General features: G+C 36.2%; 1 protein-coding gene across 1 annotated transcript in view; it reads right to left on the bottom strand.

Moving 5' to 3' along the window:
- LOC141285395 (sialate:O-sulfotransferase 1) overlaps window positions 1-10,748 on the bottom strand; it is a 32,812-nt gene extending 22,064 nt beyond the window's left edge. The window contains exon 1 of the mRNA XM_073818409.1: window positions 10,464-10,748. The gene's annotated coding sequence lies outside the window, so the exon portion shown is untranslated. The remainder of the gene's footprint in view (window positions 1-10,463) is intronic.
- Window positions 10,749-13,421: the final 2,673 nt, after the last annotated feature.

Below are 13,421 nucleotides of genomic sequence, written 5' to 3'. Positions count from 1 at the left end.
TTTTTCAAAAACATTAAAACATTTTACTGACCCAAAAATTTTTAACCCTCATCTGGTGAGGATTGAAAATGTTGAAAGTATACATTATCAAAGCTCAACAAATGAAAATTACTGAAAGAAACTCAATAAAGAAAAGTCAATAAAGAATAGTAATAATTAAGGATTTCAGTAATGAGCTAAATGATTTAAAAGGGATAGTTAATTTAAAAAAAAAAAAGTCATTAATTACTCACCCTCATATCGTTTAAAACCCATTAGACCTTCGTTCATCTTCAGAACAAAAATTAAACACAATTTTTTGAACACAGACATGAAAATGCACTATGCAAACTTAAAGTTTTTTGTCATTTGTTTCAAAGGATGAATTTTGAGATTTTAAGTTTTCAACTGATATATAGTTTCTTATGATTTCTAAAGCATGATAGGGAAAAAGGCAACGAAGAAAGTCTTTTTGTGACAAAGAACTCCTGTTATAATGTAGATTTTTGAGGTGCACTCTTGTCATAAATTAATCTATTACTTTTCCTACATAATTTGTAGCACAAAACTGGTTAAATATCTGTTTAGGAGTCTTAGACCTTTCCAACGATATGTACATTATATTGCCAAAAGTATTGGGACGCCCCCTTCTAATAAACAGGTATGACTAATTTAGTAATTTCCATGAGTACAAATTTTATAATAAATCTTATAATCATATAATGATATTCTAGGGGATTGTGAGCTTCTAATTTTACAGCAACAGTTTTGACAGGACCCTTTTCAATTCTAACATGACTATGCCTTTGTGTATAAGGCAAGGTTCAAAAAGAAATAATTGATTCACTCAGTGTGGAAGAACTAGACTGGTCTGCAGAAAGCAAAGATCTAATCTCAGTTGAACACCTCTGGTGTGACTTTAAATGCAGTTCTTAAGCCAAAAACTCATCACCAAACATCAATGACTTGTACATACACTATATGGACAATTGTATTGGGACGCCCCTTCTTTAGAACAGAAAAAGGCACTTCCAAAACTGTGGCAACAAAGATGGAAACAATTCTTGTATTTATAAATTGCATTTCCATCTCTTTTCCAACCGTTTTGGATGTGTCCAAAATGACTGCACCCATAGTTACAAGTCATTGGTGTTTGGTGATGAGTTTTTGGCTCAAAGTCTGCATTCAAAGTCACTCCCGAGATGTCCAGCTGGGAATAGGACTTAGCTATCTGCAGACCAGTCAAGCTCTTCCACACTGACTCATTTCTTCATCATCATTCAATTATTTCTTTTTGAACCTTGCCAGAGGCATTGTCGTGTCAAAGCTGTTGCTATCAAATTAGAAGCACACAATCCCCTAGAATATCATTATGGAAATTTCTACAGTAGTCAAACCTGTTCATTAGAACGGGGTGTCCCAATACTTTTGGTGTAGTTTGTCATGATTTGATTAGAATTTATTTAATTCTGTAAACTTCAGGCGTCCTGCTGAAGACGATATTTTGATGAAATCCGAGAGCTTTTTGACCCTGCATAGACAGCAACGCAAGTGACATTTTCTGACAGTTCAACAATTTATTTTCTACTCTTATGAAAGCACGGAAGAGAAGAAACTGTTTAATAAAGTCATTATTTTTGTTTTCTTTGAGCACAAATGTGTTCTCATAGCATCATAAAATTACGATTGAACCACTGATGTCACATATGGCCTTTGAACATGTCAGTTGCATCGCTGTCTACGCAGAGTCAGAAAGCTCTTGGATTTCATCTAAAATATCTTTGTGCGACGATGAATGAAAGTCTTACGGGTTTGGAATGACATGAGGGTAAGTAATTAATGACAGAATTTTAATTCTTGGGTGAACTATCCTTTTAAATAACGCAGCTAATTAGCTGGCTGACTGAAATGAAAAGAAATCTGGTTTAGTGCTAATCTGAGTCAAGTAGTTTCTATAACTTGCAGCACTTTTTTCCTTACATTCGCTTTAGACATTCTTGAAACTTTCAGCCTATTATTTCAGCTCCACTGAGATCCTTTTGTGTGGCAAAAACTTGAAAAACAAACCCTGTAACAAGCCTAACTGAACTCAGGGGTGGGCTGTCCCTCGCTTCCATTCATTCTTGCCAATCAGGCAAGTCTAGCTCTACAGAGCCCACTGTGTGCCCCACATATTCTCCCAGTCTATTTCATCTAGAACATGTCTGGGTTCTCAGAAGATGAAACGCACGCTGAGCCACACACTGATTACGCATTAAACACATAATCACATGAATATGAATTTGATTTAATTCGTAAGACTTAAAGGAGAGTAAAAACAGAATATCTAACCAAGGCAGCCGTGGCCTAATGGTTAGAGATTCGGACTTGTAACCCAAAGGTTGCAGGTTCGAGTCTCAGGTCCGGCAGGGATTGTAGGTGGGGGGAGTGAATGTACAGCACTCTCTCCACCCTCAATACCACGGCTGAGGTGAGTCCCTTGAGCAAGGCACCGATCCCCCAACTGCTCCCCGGGCGCCGCAGCAATGGCTGCCCACTGCTCCGGGTGTGTGTTCACGGTGTGTGTGTGTTCACTACTGTGTGTGTGCACTTGGATGGGTTAAATGCAGAGCACAAATTCCTTGTATGGGTCACCATACTTGGCCTCACTCACCCCCTTTCCTTTCCTTTCCAATTTTAATCAAGCTGGTCTTCAAGTCAAATGGACCCTATTTACTTTCTTAATGCAAGTTTCTGTTCTTAAACGATAATCCAAAGGGGGGTAATGAAAATGCATTTTGTTTTTTCTTTGAAATGGCTTTCCTTTTCCACTGACCCCTTACATCCCGCTTACATTTTTTTCTCATTAAATATACTTTTTGTCATGATTCACAGTTCTATTTTGATTTATTCTTTTTGAATCTCATTTTACAGCTTCAGGCCAGTAGCAGCTCTCCATACAAGCACAGCTTTGCTCACTGAACCCCTTTTGAGCCCCCCAACCCCTTCTTTTCAGGCCTAGTGCTGGCAAAAGGCCTAGATTTGCATAAACGCTTGAGATGCAGGGGCGGGTGTCCTCGCCAGCACCAGAGGAAACCATAACTACGAGGCGGCAGAGAATGTCAATCAGCCTGAGGGCTCATTATTCTTCTAGCTATGAACAGTGAGTGACTGGCGTCTGGTAGTTTTTTCCCCCTCTGCCAGTACATGGAGCAGCTTCTAACAAATCTATCCTTTACAAGACAGAGGATGCATGCATAGTTGACAGAAATCAAAATAACACCCACTGCATCTGCCCTTCTAAACCTTTATTTACCTTATTTTCAAAATCAGCTTTAGAAAGTAATAGTACTGCAAGGTCTAAAAAATGTAGAAACGGATCATTTAACATGTCATATTCATACTGTATGAATCTATGTTTTTCAGTTGAATTATTTGCAACATCATGTTCTCATTAACCGTTTCTTCCCTGTGTATACATAATTTAGCTTTTAAATAATATATACAAATATGAAAAGCTGCTTACGTTTATATAAACCAGAGTTACAGAGAGCTGACAGCATAGATTAAGGAACCGTTCATTCAAGACATGTTTTTGTGTTCAGCATCTAGACAAAATTGAGTTAAATAAGATGCTTTGGAATTTGAACTGTTTTATAATTTATATGGGCTCTTAGTGGGCACTTAATGTCAAATGAATCATTATTACCGTTCCTCTTTCATCTCTGGAGCATACATATTACATTTTGTAACAGATTTCTAAATTTAAACAGTTTTTGTCTATCACAATCTTAAAAATGTGGTGCTAATGGCATGAGATGCTAAAAAAAACATTTTTAAATAAATTTTTTTCTCAGCTATTTTGAGATCCTATGCAAATGTTTTAAAATTCTGCAATCAATTCCATTAAATTAAATTAAAATTAAGTCAAATTTAACTGATTGACTACCCAAGTATAAATATATTCACCCTTTATGAGTTATTGAATATACAAATACACACATAATGAAAGAGATTACGCAACACATATGTAAGAGCTGTGTGTTTTCGCCGTAGGGCAGATTTTGTATATTTATATTGGCTCTTAGTGGGCACCTAATGTCAAATCCTACTGAAATAAATCATTATTTCTGCTCCTCTTTCATCTCTGTAGCAAGCAATCAAATACATATTACTTTTTGTAACACTGGGCAGAATAAAATCAAGGTACAACTAACTAGCAATTTTTCCTAGGAGAATAGAGTATTTCATTTACTCTTTTGCTACAATGCTTGAGTTTGTGTAAAGGTTTATTCATTATATTTATCATTACTGATAGCTGAAAATCAGCATAAATTAAGGAACCCTTTATCAAGACATGTTCTTGTGTTCAACATCTAGACATTTCCAAATTTGAATTTCTATGTATTGGCATACAATCTTAAAAAATGTGGCGCTCATGGCGCGAGATGCTAAAAAAAAAACAATTCAAATTTTCTCTCAGCAATTTTTTACATAAATCTTTTAAAATTACGCAATCAATTTCATTAAAAAATTTTACCAGATTGACAACCCAAGTATAAATATAGTCACCCTTTATGAGTTATTAAATATACAAATACACACATAATGAATGAGATTACGCAACACGTATGTAAGGGCATTGTGTTTTCGCCGTAGGGCAGATTTTGTATATTTATATGGGCTCTTAGTGGGCACTTAATGTCAAATCCTACTGAAATAAATCATTATTTCTGCTCCTCTTTCATCTCTATAGCAAGCAATCAAATACATATTTCATTTTATAACATTATAACATTAACTATTTGTTCCTAACAGCGTATTCATTTTATTTATGTGTTTGCTGCTATGTTTGAGTTTGTCTTAGGCTTCATTCATTATAGCTGATTTTTTTCTTCTTCTTTTTTTACTTGCTTTGAAATTAAAATACTCAACTAGGATTTTCACTTTTGAAAAATGAAGCAGAATTGAGGCCATGGTGTGTTTATGAGGGATGAGTTTCTTCTCATATTGGTAAACCGGAGAATTTGGCTGTAGTCCCAAGCTTTTTTTTTTTTTTTTAGAATATTATTCCCTTTAAATAACTGTAATTAATGGAGCCAAAGGGAGGCGGCTCGATTAATTATAAGGATGGTCCGTTAATGAATGTTATAGCTGTGAGATGCGTGAGACACAGAATTCATCTTATTTTATCTTCCCTTTCGCTCTGTTGTGTGTTTGCCAGTAAATGGTATTGCATTTCACACAGAAACAAATGCATTTATGAATAATAATGCAGAGCCAAGGTCATTTCCATTTTCCGTTCAGGGAAGTCTGACAACTCCACGGTGCATTTCAAAGGGCATTAAGTTCGAAAGCAAATGTTACTCGCCTTTATTTGATGTATTATTTATTAGTCTATTTTGCTGTTGCTCTCGTGGCATATGCCGCAAAACTCTCGAGTTGTAATAGCAAGGCGCTGAGCCTTCGTGGCTGTCGGTGGACGGCAACGAGCGGGTGCTGTAGGTCCAGACTGGTGCACTCATTTGTCTTCATCTGCTTTCCCAGCGTGTTATCATCTCACTTACAGCAGGGCAGCCACACTTCCATCTCAGAGGCTGATGGGACTGACCCTGGAGCTCAGATGCTGCCTGGAAAGCTCTCTTTTCTCTCATCTAAGCATCTTGCCACCATCTCTGACCATCTGGCTGTTATGTGCTCCTCTTTAATATCTCTCAATGAAGCATTTCAGTAGGAAATGTTTAAGGTTTCCACTGTCATAATCTTGCTTCTAAAGAGTGTCACAGCGGGGCGCCAGATATATGACAGGTGGCCCGCTGTTCCCCTGGCCCGCAGTGACCCCAATCTGTCCTCCTTTAATATATATTTTCAAGGCCAAATCCAAGAAATGAGGGAGGAGAAACATTTTATATTGCACTCGTTTCTTCTCATTCCTAATGCACTGTAAAAAGTGCTCACACGCAGGCTGATTCAATGATGCTAAATAACATTTTGACTCATTTAATTTAGATGCAACCACACGATTTTTAGATTCTATACTGCAGTGCGAATGAAATCGCCAAATTAGTTTGTAGCAGTATGCCTTTCATATATTCTGTCATATGTCCTTGCTAATAATCTTGCTCAGCATCACACCCCAGGGTTGAATAATCTAATCAAAGAGATTTAAAGAGACATTTCCAGCGGTTCGCTGATTGGCAGCCTGTCAACGCATTCAAAATAGTGTATGCAAAGGTTCCAAGAGCAGTCGAGACAACTAATTAAGAGTTCACTTATCAAAACTGCATCTTATTTGGCATGATATCAGTTTAAAGCTAAGGAAAATAAATCAAAAATACGCAACATGTTATTAAGTTCATTTCAGATCAAATACTCTGCCTTCGTTTCGGAGAAGATGTGTCCATCTGATTTGAAACGCTCAACGTGAATTATTTAAAAAATCATGCGTAATGCTTAATCCAAATCCTCTGGAAAAAGAGGAACCTCCAGCTGTGAGCTGAACCGCAGGTGATTGTCAATCACTTTATTCACAGCCTACTCAAACTATTGATCATCCACTTCAGGGATTGATTTCACTGCAGCGTCCAAAAGCTCCATATAAACCAAACTGTTTATTAGTTCTTAATTTGGTCCAATTTTGCTTTTGAGCCAACTGAGCTTTTGGTTAAAAACTCATAAAGCTTTTTCAAAACACACATACACGCATACGTCCGTATACTCGGATACATTTCAAACATGTTCCATTTCGCTGGTTCACGTCCAGTATTTACTAGACACTTACAGCGGCAAGAGAGGAAAGGAGATAAATTAGACGATGCATTAAAATTTTGTTAGGAATAGTCTGTCTTTGATTATTTATGCTTTGTGTTGCTTGAGGCACATTTACATTTGCAGATTTACAGCCCGGCCATAAACAAGGCACTATAACTAAAATTCGCTCAATAAATGCTGACTGAAAAGATGGCGACTGCCGGCCCCTGGACACCGGTTTATTGACCACTAAACTACAACGGATGTGTGGACGAAGCGGTGTAGCCGAAGTACTGACACCAGAGCGCTTTAACACCCACAGACCACAGACAAGTAAGTGTGATCATTCTGTAACCTCTTCTGGGAGACGGAAGCAAGTCCTGGCAAACCACAACACACACGCATGCATATACAGTAGTGCTCGCTGACACAAACTGACAAGACTGCAGTATTATTTCCATGTATTTTGCAGGAACTCATCACCATCGGCTGCAGAGGATGACACTGCCTTCCAAGAAATGTAGCCCTTTCTTTCTCCAGTGTAATGTCTTCATTTTTTTTCAGCTGCTGCAGTAAGTAAATGTAGTGGTTTCTCATCACGAATCGACTGTGAAGTCTTTCATCTGTGCAGACTCAGCTGTCTGGTTCTGTACAATGAAATTTAACAAGCTGCATTATTACTATCCTATCTTCCGCTTTTGTTAGTTCCTAGTTCCTAAAGGTAGTATAAGCCCTTAAAGGGATAGCAGGAACACAAAAGCAGATATTTTGAGAAATGCCAATGGTTTTTTTAGCCAATGGTCACCAAAATGATTGTTTGAGCAAACATCTGTTGAAATATATTCTTTTCTGTTTTGCAGAAGAATCGAAAGCTTTGGAAAGACTTGGAAAGAATGATGGTGAGTAAATGATACAATTTTCTTTTTTTATTGCCAGAACTTTCCCTTTAAGGAGCAAATTAACCATTTTAAGTGCAACAATCTGCAGTTCAGTTCAACTTGAATTACTGATGATCTTTTCTATGTAAATTAGGCTTATTATTAGGGTTAGTTCACTCAAAAATGAAAATTCTGTCATTAATTACTCAAAACTGTAATCATCTTCATCTTCAGAACACAAATTAAGATATTAATTCTTAATGCTGCACACTGGTGATGGTTGAGGAGAGATCCCCTATATGATTGTAAAGCGCTTTGGGTGTACGGCAATACACAATGAAAGCGCTATATAAATGCTTCATTCATTCATTCATTCATTCATTCATATTTTGGATGAAATCCAAGAGCTCTCTGAACCTCCATAGACAGCAACGCAACTGAAATGTTCCCAGGTCAGTAATTAATAACAGAATTTTCATTTTTAGGTATAGTAAACTTATAATTGTTTATTATATACAAAACTCTGCTTTACATCTAGTGCAATTATTGTTTTAATGAGACATTTACATGTGATTTTATTGATCATGGCAGCAGTAATTTATCAAATGATGATCAGATGATGAAGAAAATCCTTGTAATAACAGATATCCAGCTATGTGGTGCAGGCAAACACATTTTTTGTATTTTAAAAATGGATTCAAGAGTGTGGATCTGGGTATATGCAAATAAACTATGATATCAGTTATTTTTAGTGAATTCTCGCTTTGAGTTTTTGTGATATGAGGGTCAGTTTTTTGAAATCGGGATTTATACATCATCTGAAGGAATAAGAATAAATAAGCTTTCTATTGGTGTGTGTTTTTTTTAGGATAGGACAATATTTGGTTGTGAAAATATTTGAAAATCTGATGGTGCAAAAAAAATCAAAATATTGAGAAAATGGCCTTTAAAGTTGTCCAAATTAAGTTCTTACCAATGCATATTATTAATCAAAAGTTAATTTAGGATATTTACGGGAGGAAATTTACTAAATATCTTCAAGGTACATGATCTTTACTTAATATTCTAATGATTTTTGGCATAAAAGAAAAATTTATAATTTTGACCCATACAATGTATTTTTGGCTATTACTACAAATATACCCGTGCTACTTAAGACTGGTTTTGTGGTCCAGGGTCACATATAGTTTTAGAATACAGTTGTCCAGGCTTCCAAACCCCCTGCAGGTTTTTTGACAGCCCAAAATGAAAATTACAACAAGGCTCTTTCCAAAATTTGCAAATAAATATTAATAGCCATGGCAAAAACAGTCCATTCAATCTATTCAGAACACTTCCATCAGGCTTTCGAGACCACAGGAGACGGAAGGGAAATAAGACTGTCCCTGGCAAACTGTGCTAAGGCCAGAAGAATTTCTAGGCGCACAATCAACCACCCTCCATGCATTCATTATTTAGAATAGGTTTTAGCAAGGCTGGAGAAACACTGCAGTCACCAGTGGTTGGTCAAGCCATTGGAAATCTGAAGGGGAAAACAGCAGCATGTGCTAATCAAAAACAGTATTATATTAAATATATTTACATGAATTGAGACCTGGTTCAAGGATGAATAATCAGTTTATCTGACTGCTTGAGTTAGATTAAACTCTTGCTGTAATTATTGTTTAGAGACTTGACCTTGCAGCCAGAAATGTAATCACATGTTGAAAAAAGTTTTTTTTTTTTTTTTTTTTTTTTTTGTTAAACATGTAAAGGTGTGCCATTAATTTAAAAGCATAATCCTTTCATGCACAAGTTACCATATTGTTTGAAGCATGGATAAAAACTAATCACGATGCAATGCAATCATGAAAGATCATGCATTTATTCACAACTCTAATGCACAGATACCCCTCTGGAGATGAGGCGCTTTGCCCCAAAGGCGGTAAATGTATGCTGCTGAAAGGTCAACCATGACAAAATGATCTTGATTAACCCTGTGAGACATGAAGGCTGAAGACTGACTCATTTACAGTCAGTCTGGATATATTCCTTTTTCATGACCATAAAGAACTGCTTTAATGATGAAGGATGAGAGAGGAAAACACTAATGAAATCTATGGCATCTGGGTGCACTCAAAAGACACATGTTAGTGCAGTTCATCAGATAACCGCAGCTCCTATGGGCAAATCCTATCACTGGGCACATATTTATACAGACAACTTCAAAAAAAGACATGGTATACAACAGCTGGTTTGTCATATCACAAAGCACAAGGTAATCAATGTTGTACAATAAAATGATTGGATATTGTGTAAAAAAATAAAAAAAGGTTTATTCCTCTATTTACAGACTCAAGGACTCCTATTTAGATTCTCAAAATATAAAAAAGATAGATTTTCTATACACTTTTCTACAATACATAATTGATCTTAAAAATTAAATAAATTTATATACATGCATTTTTTTAATCCATAGACCCTTAAGAAGACCTTCACTGGCTCTATATGTATCACTCTGATCACTTCTGAAGGCTTGGTTTTAACCAATTACACTGCAGTTTCTTCGATTCTAAAACATTAATTGTACTTTTTAGACTATGAATGAGTAGAGTCTACACGCATTTGAGTACGAAGGAAAATCCTCACAGCAAAAACAGCAGGTTCAGTCACTTGGACATCAGTCATCAACACTTGTTTGCATTAATTTGGACAAAACTCACTATGACTCGAATAGATACATTGGTGTATAAAAGTGACGCATTATATAATTCACCTCAACTTTCCAATGTATTTAGACTGAAGCTATAAAACATACTAGAATAAACAATACTTTTGTTAAAGGGAAAGCGTTTTTTATGCATTTATCGTTTCTTAAATCATACGAAATTCTCTTACCTTTCGCAACTACCCCTCGGCAGTGAAGAACAACAATCTCAGCATATTAAATGTATTTCAGAGCTTGAGATTTCCTTGGGTTGAATGTCTCTTCATGAACATGAGCATCTCTTTCATCTGAGGCGAGCCGCATCTCGCTTTCTCACTCTGTTTTGCTATTTTGCTCCACTTGATGTGTGTCACTAATCCTCTTGCATTTTCTTATTTTGCATAGATGTGAAACCACTATAACAGCGATAATCCTTATCTAAATCCGTTGCCGTATTGCCTTTGCTTTGCAGTCCCACGTTTCTCTGTGTGAATGCACGTAAGAGCCCAGCTGTTTTTAAGTCGGACAGCGCTGCCCGTCTGCGCATGCGCCGAAAGAGAGAGAGAGAGAGAGAGAGAGAGAGAGAGAGAGAGAGCAGGACTAGACCACACCGGGAGGAGAGAGTTTGGGACCGGAGCATCAGGAGCACTTTCAAGGAATCTGTTACTCAAAACGTACCTGGAGTTAACATCTGTGGTTTAACCAATTAGAAATGAGCTACGCGTGACACTATCATACATGAATGCCACCCTCCTGAGGTGACAGTAGTGTAAGTATCTGTGTAAAAATCTATGTAAAACATTTACAGGACATAAATATGATTGTGAGATTTAGTCAGATAAAGGTATCTAATTTTGTGTCCATGGAAATGCGATCTATAACGTGTGTGCGTTTGTTAATGAGAGATTGGAGGCTGTTGGAGGTGTTGTTATTTTATTTAAACAAAGATTTGTTAAGTTATTCTTAAATAATTCCATAAGTTAGTACATGTCAGACATCTTTGTTATTTATATTATCTATACTCACAATCATGGAGTGTTATCATGTTGCATTATCAATTGGCCATATTGGCGGCACTGAACTGATGAAACTCGCATATTTTGCAGATTTCTGCTGTGGAAAATTGTCAAGTATTGTCATATTTTAGGCTGTACTAATCAGACTGCCAAAAATGATAACAAATCAAGGAGAGGAGTGCAAAAAACTGTCTGAGGAACAAACTGTGTTTGTGGTTGGCCAAACTGAACCAGGATTGCAGAGCAAGAACCATTTACGATCAGGTAGGGAAAAAAATTTAAGCTAATATCCTAACTAATACTGCTTGTATGTATCTTTACCACCTATTAACTGCAGTATTTGTCAGTTGCACCCTTTCTTGCTTACTAGGACCTTCTCTATATGATTTAACAGCTTCCACATGTTTTTTTTCCATGGTTTAGACAGCCTAAATTAGCAGAACAATGCATTCAGTAGTACATTAAAGGAGTAGTTCACTTTCAGAACACAAATTTACAGATAATGTACTCACCCCCTTGTCATCCAAGATGTTCATGTCTTTCTTTTTTCAGTCGTAAAGAAATTGTTTTTGAAGAAAACATTTCAGGATTTCTCTCCATATAATGGACTTCTATGGTGCCCCCAAGTTCCAAAATGCAGTTTAAATGCAGCTTCAAAGGGCTCTAAATGATCCCAGTCGAGGAAGAAGGAAGATTCTAAAATGTTCTAAAAACATTTACAATTTATATATTTTTTAATCTCTACACAGAGTACACGTAGAGCTAGACAAGACAACCATTTCAGGTTAAAAACTATATAAATTGTAATTTTTTTTTAGAAAATAACCAGTCATTTTGCTATAGACCCTTCTTTCCTCGGCTGTAAACGTTTAGAGCCATTTGAAGCTGCATTTTGAAAGTTCAAACTCGGGGGCACCATAGAAGTCCATTATATGGAGAGAAATCCAGAAACTTTCCTCAAAAAACATAATTTCCTTACGACTGAACAAAGAAAGACATAAACATCTTGGGTGACAAGAGGGTAAGCACATTATCTGTACATTTTTGTTCTGAAAATGAACTACTCCTTTAACTGTGCAATCCATGCTGTTGTTTACATTCAAGTATCTGCGATATGGCGTGCATCTGGGTATTTGACCAAATCGTGACGTAAGTGCAAACCATCTATAAATATTAAAATCACATGCATCATCATACTGCTCATAAACGTATATAATCTAAACATCAGCCTGAAAAAGCAGAGCCATAACCACCATAGATATTAAAGAAGAAAGTTTGTCCTCAATCTGGAACATTTCATTATACCCTTGTCTAACAGAGTATTTTTTTTTCTTTCACAGTTAATGAGCCTCGAAATGTGGTGCACTGATATAGCTATACTATATAATGAGAAGAAATCACTCTTTCAGATTCCATTCTTTCCTTTTCAAGTTGATTATCATATCGTATCGCTTCATATCAGATGAAGTTTAGGCTGAGTGCTCGATTCATAATCGTTAACATAAGTGTTGATAGCGCAATAAGCCTTCTCATCAGATTTATGGTGTGTTGTTTGGGAGAATAAGTCACTGTATGCTTCTGAAGAAAGTACCAACATATTTATCAGCTCTAAAAAACACTGCTGCCTCTGTAATTCACACAAGTGTACACAAATCCCCCACACACACACTCATAAACCCACACAGACGCAAAATAAATAAATAATGAATGAATAAATAAACAGTGGCTGAGAGAGGCGAGAAAATAAATAAATCTGAGGTTGTAAATTAATGATTATGGAAATCACTGATATGTCTGTGTAACTCACTCACAAATGCAGATGCATTAAACAGCAGCACATACATTTACAATTATATAATTAAAACAGTATTAAATAAATAAATGGCAGCCAAAAAAAGCAGAAGGAAGAAAAACAACTGTTGGTGTAACTTAATGACTGTATTTAAATGCAAAACACAAAATGGATGGAAGTCTGTTTAATCCAGATCTGAAAACAACAGCAGTTAAGAAATACAGTTGAAGTCAAAAGTTTACAAACACCTTGCAGAATCTGCAAAATGGTAAATATTTTAGAAAAATAAGAGAGATCATACAAAATGCATGTTGTTTTTTTATTTAGTACTGACCTGAATA

Source organism: Garra rufa, chromosome 14, assembly GCF_049309525.1.
Source record: "Garra rufa chromosome 14, GarRuf1.0, whole genome shotgun sequence".
In the NCBI taxonomy this organism is placed as follows: Eukaryota; Metazoa; Chordata; class Actinopteri; order Cypriniformes; family Cyprinidae; genus Garra; species Garra rufa.
Note: the sequence above shows the minus strand (reverse complement) of the source record. Positions and strands in the feature narration are given on the sequence as shown.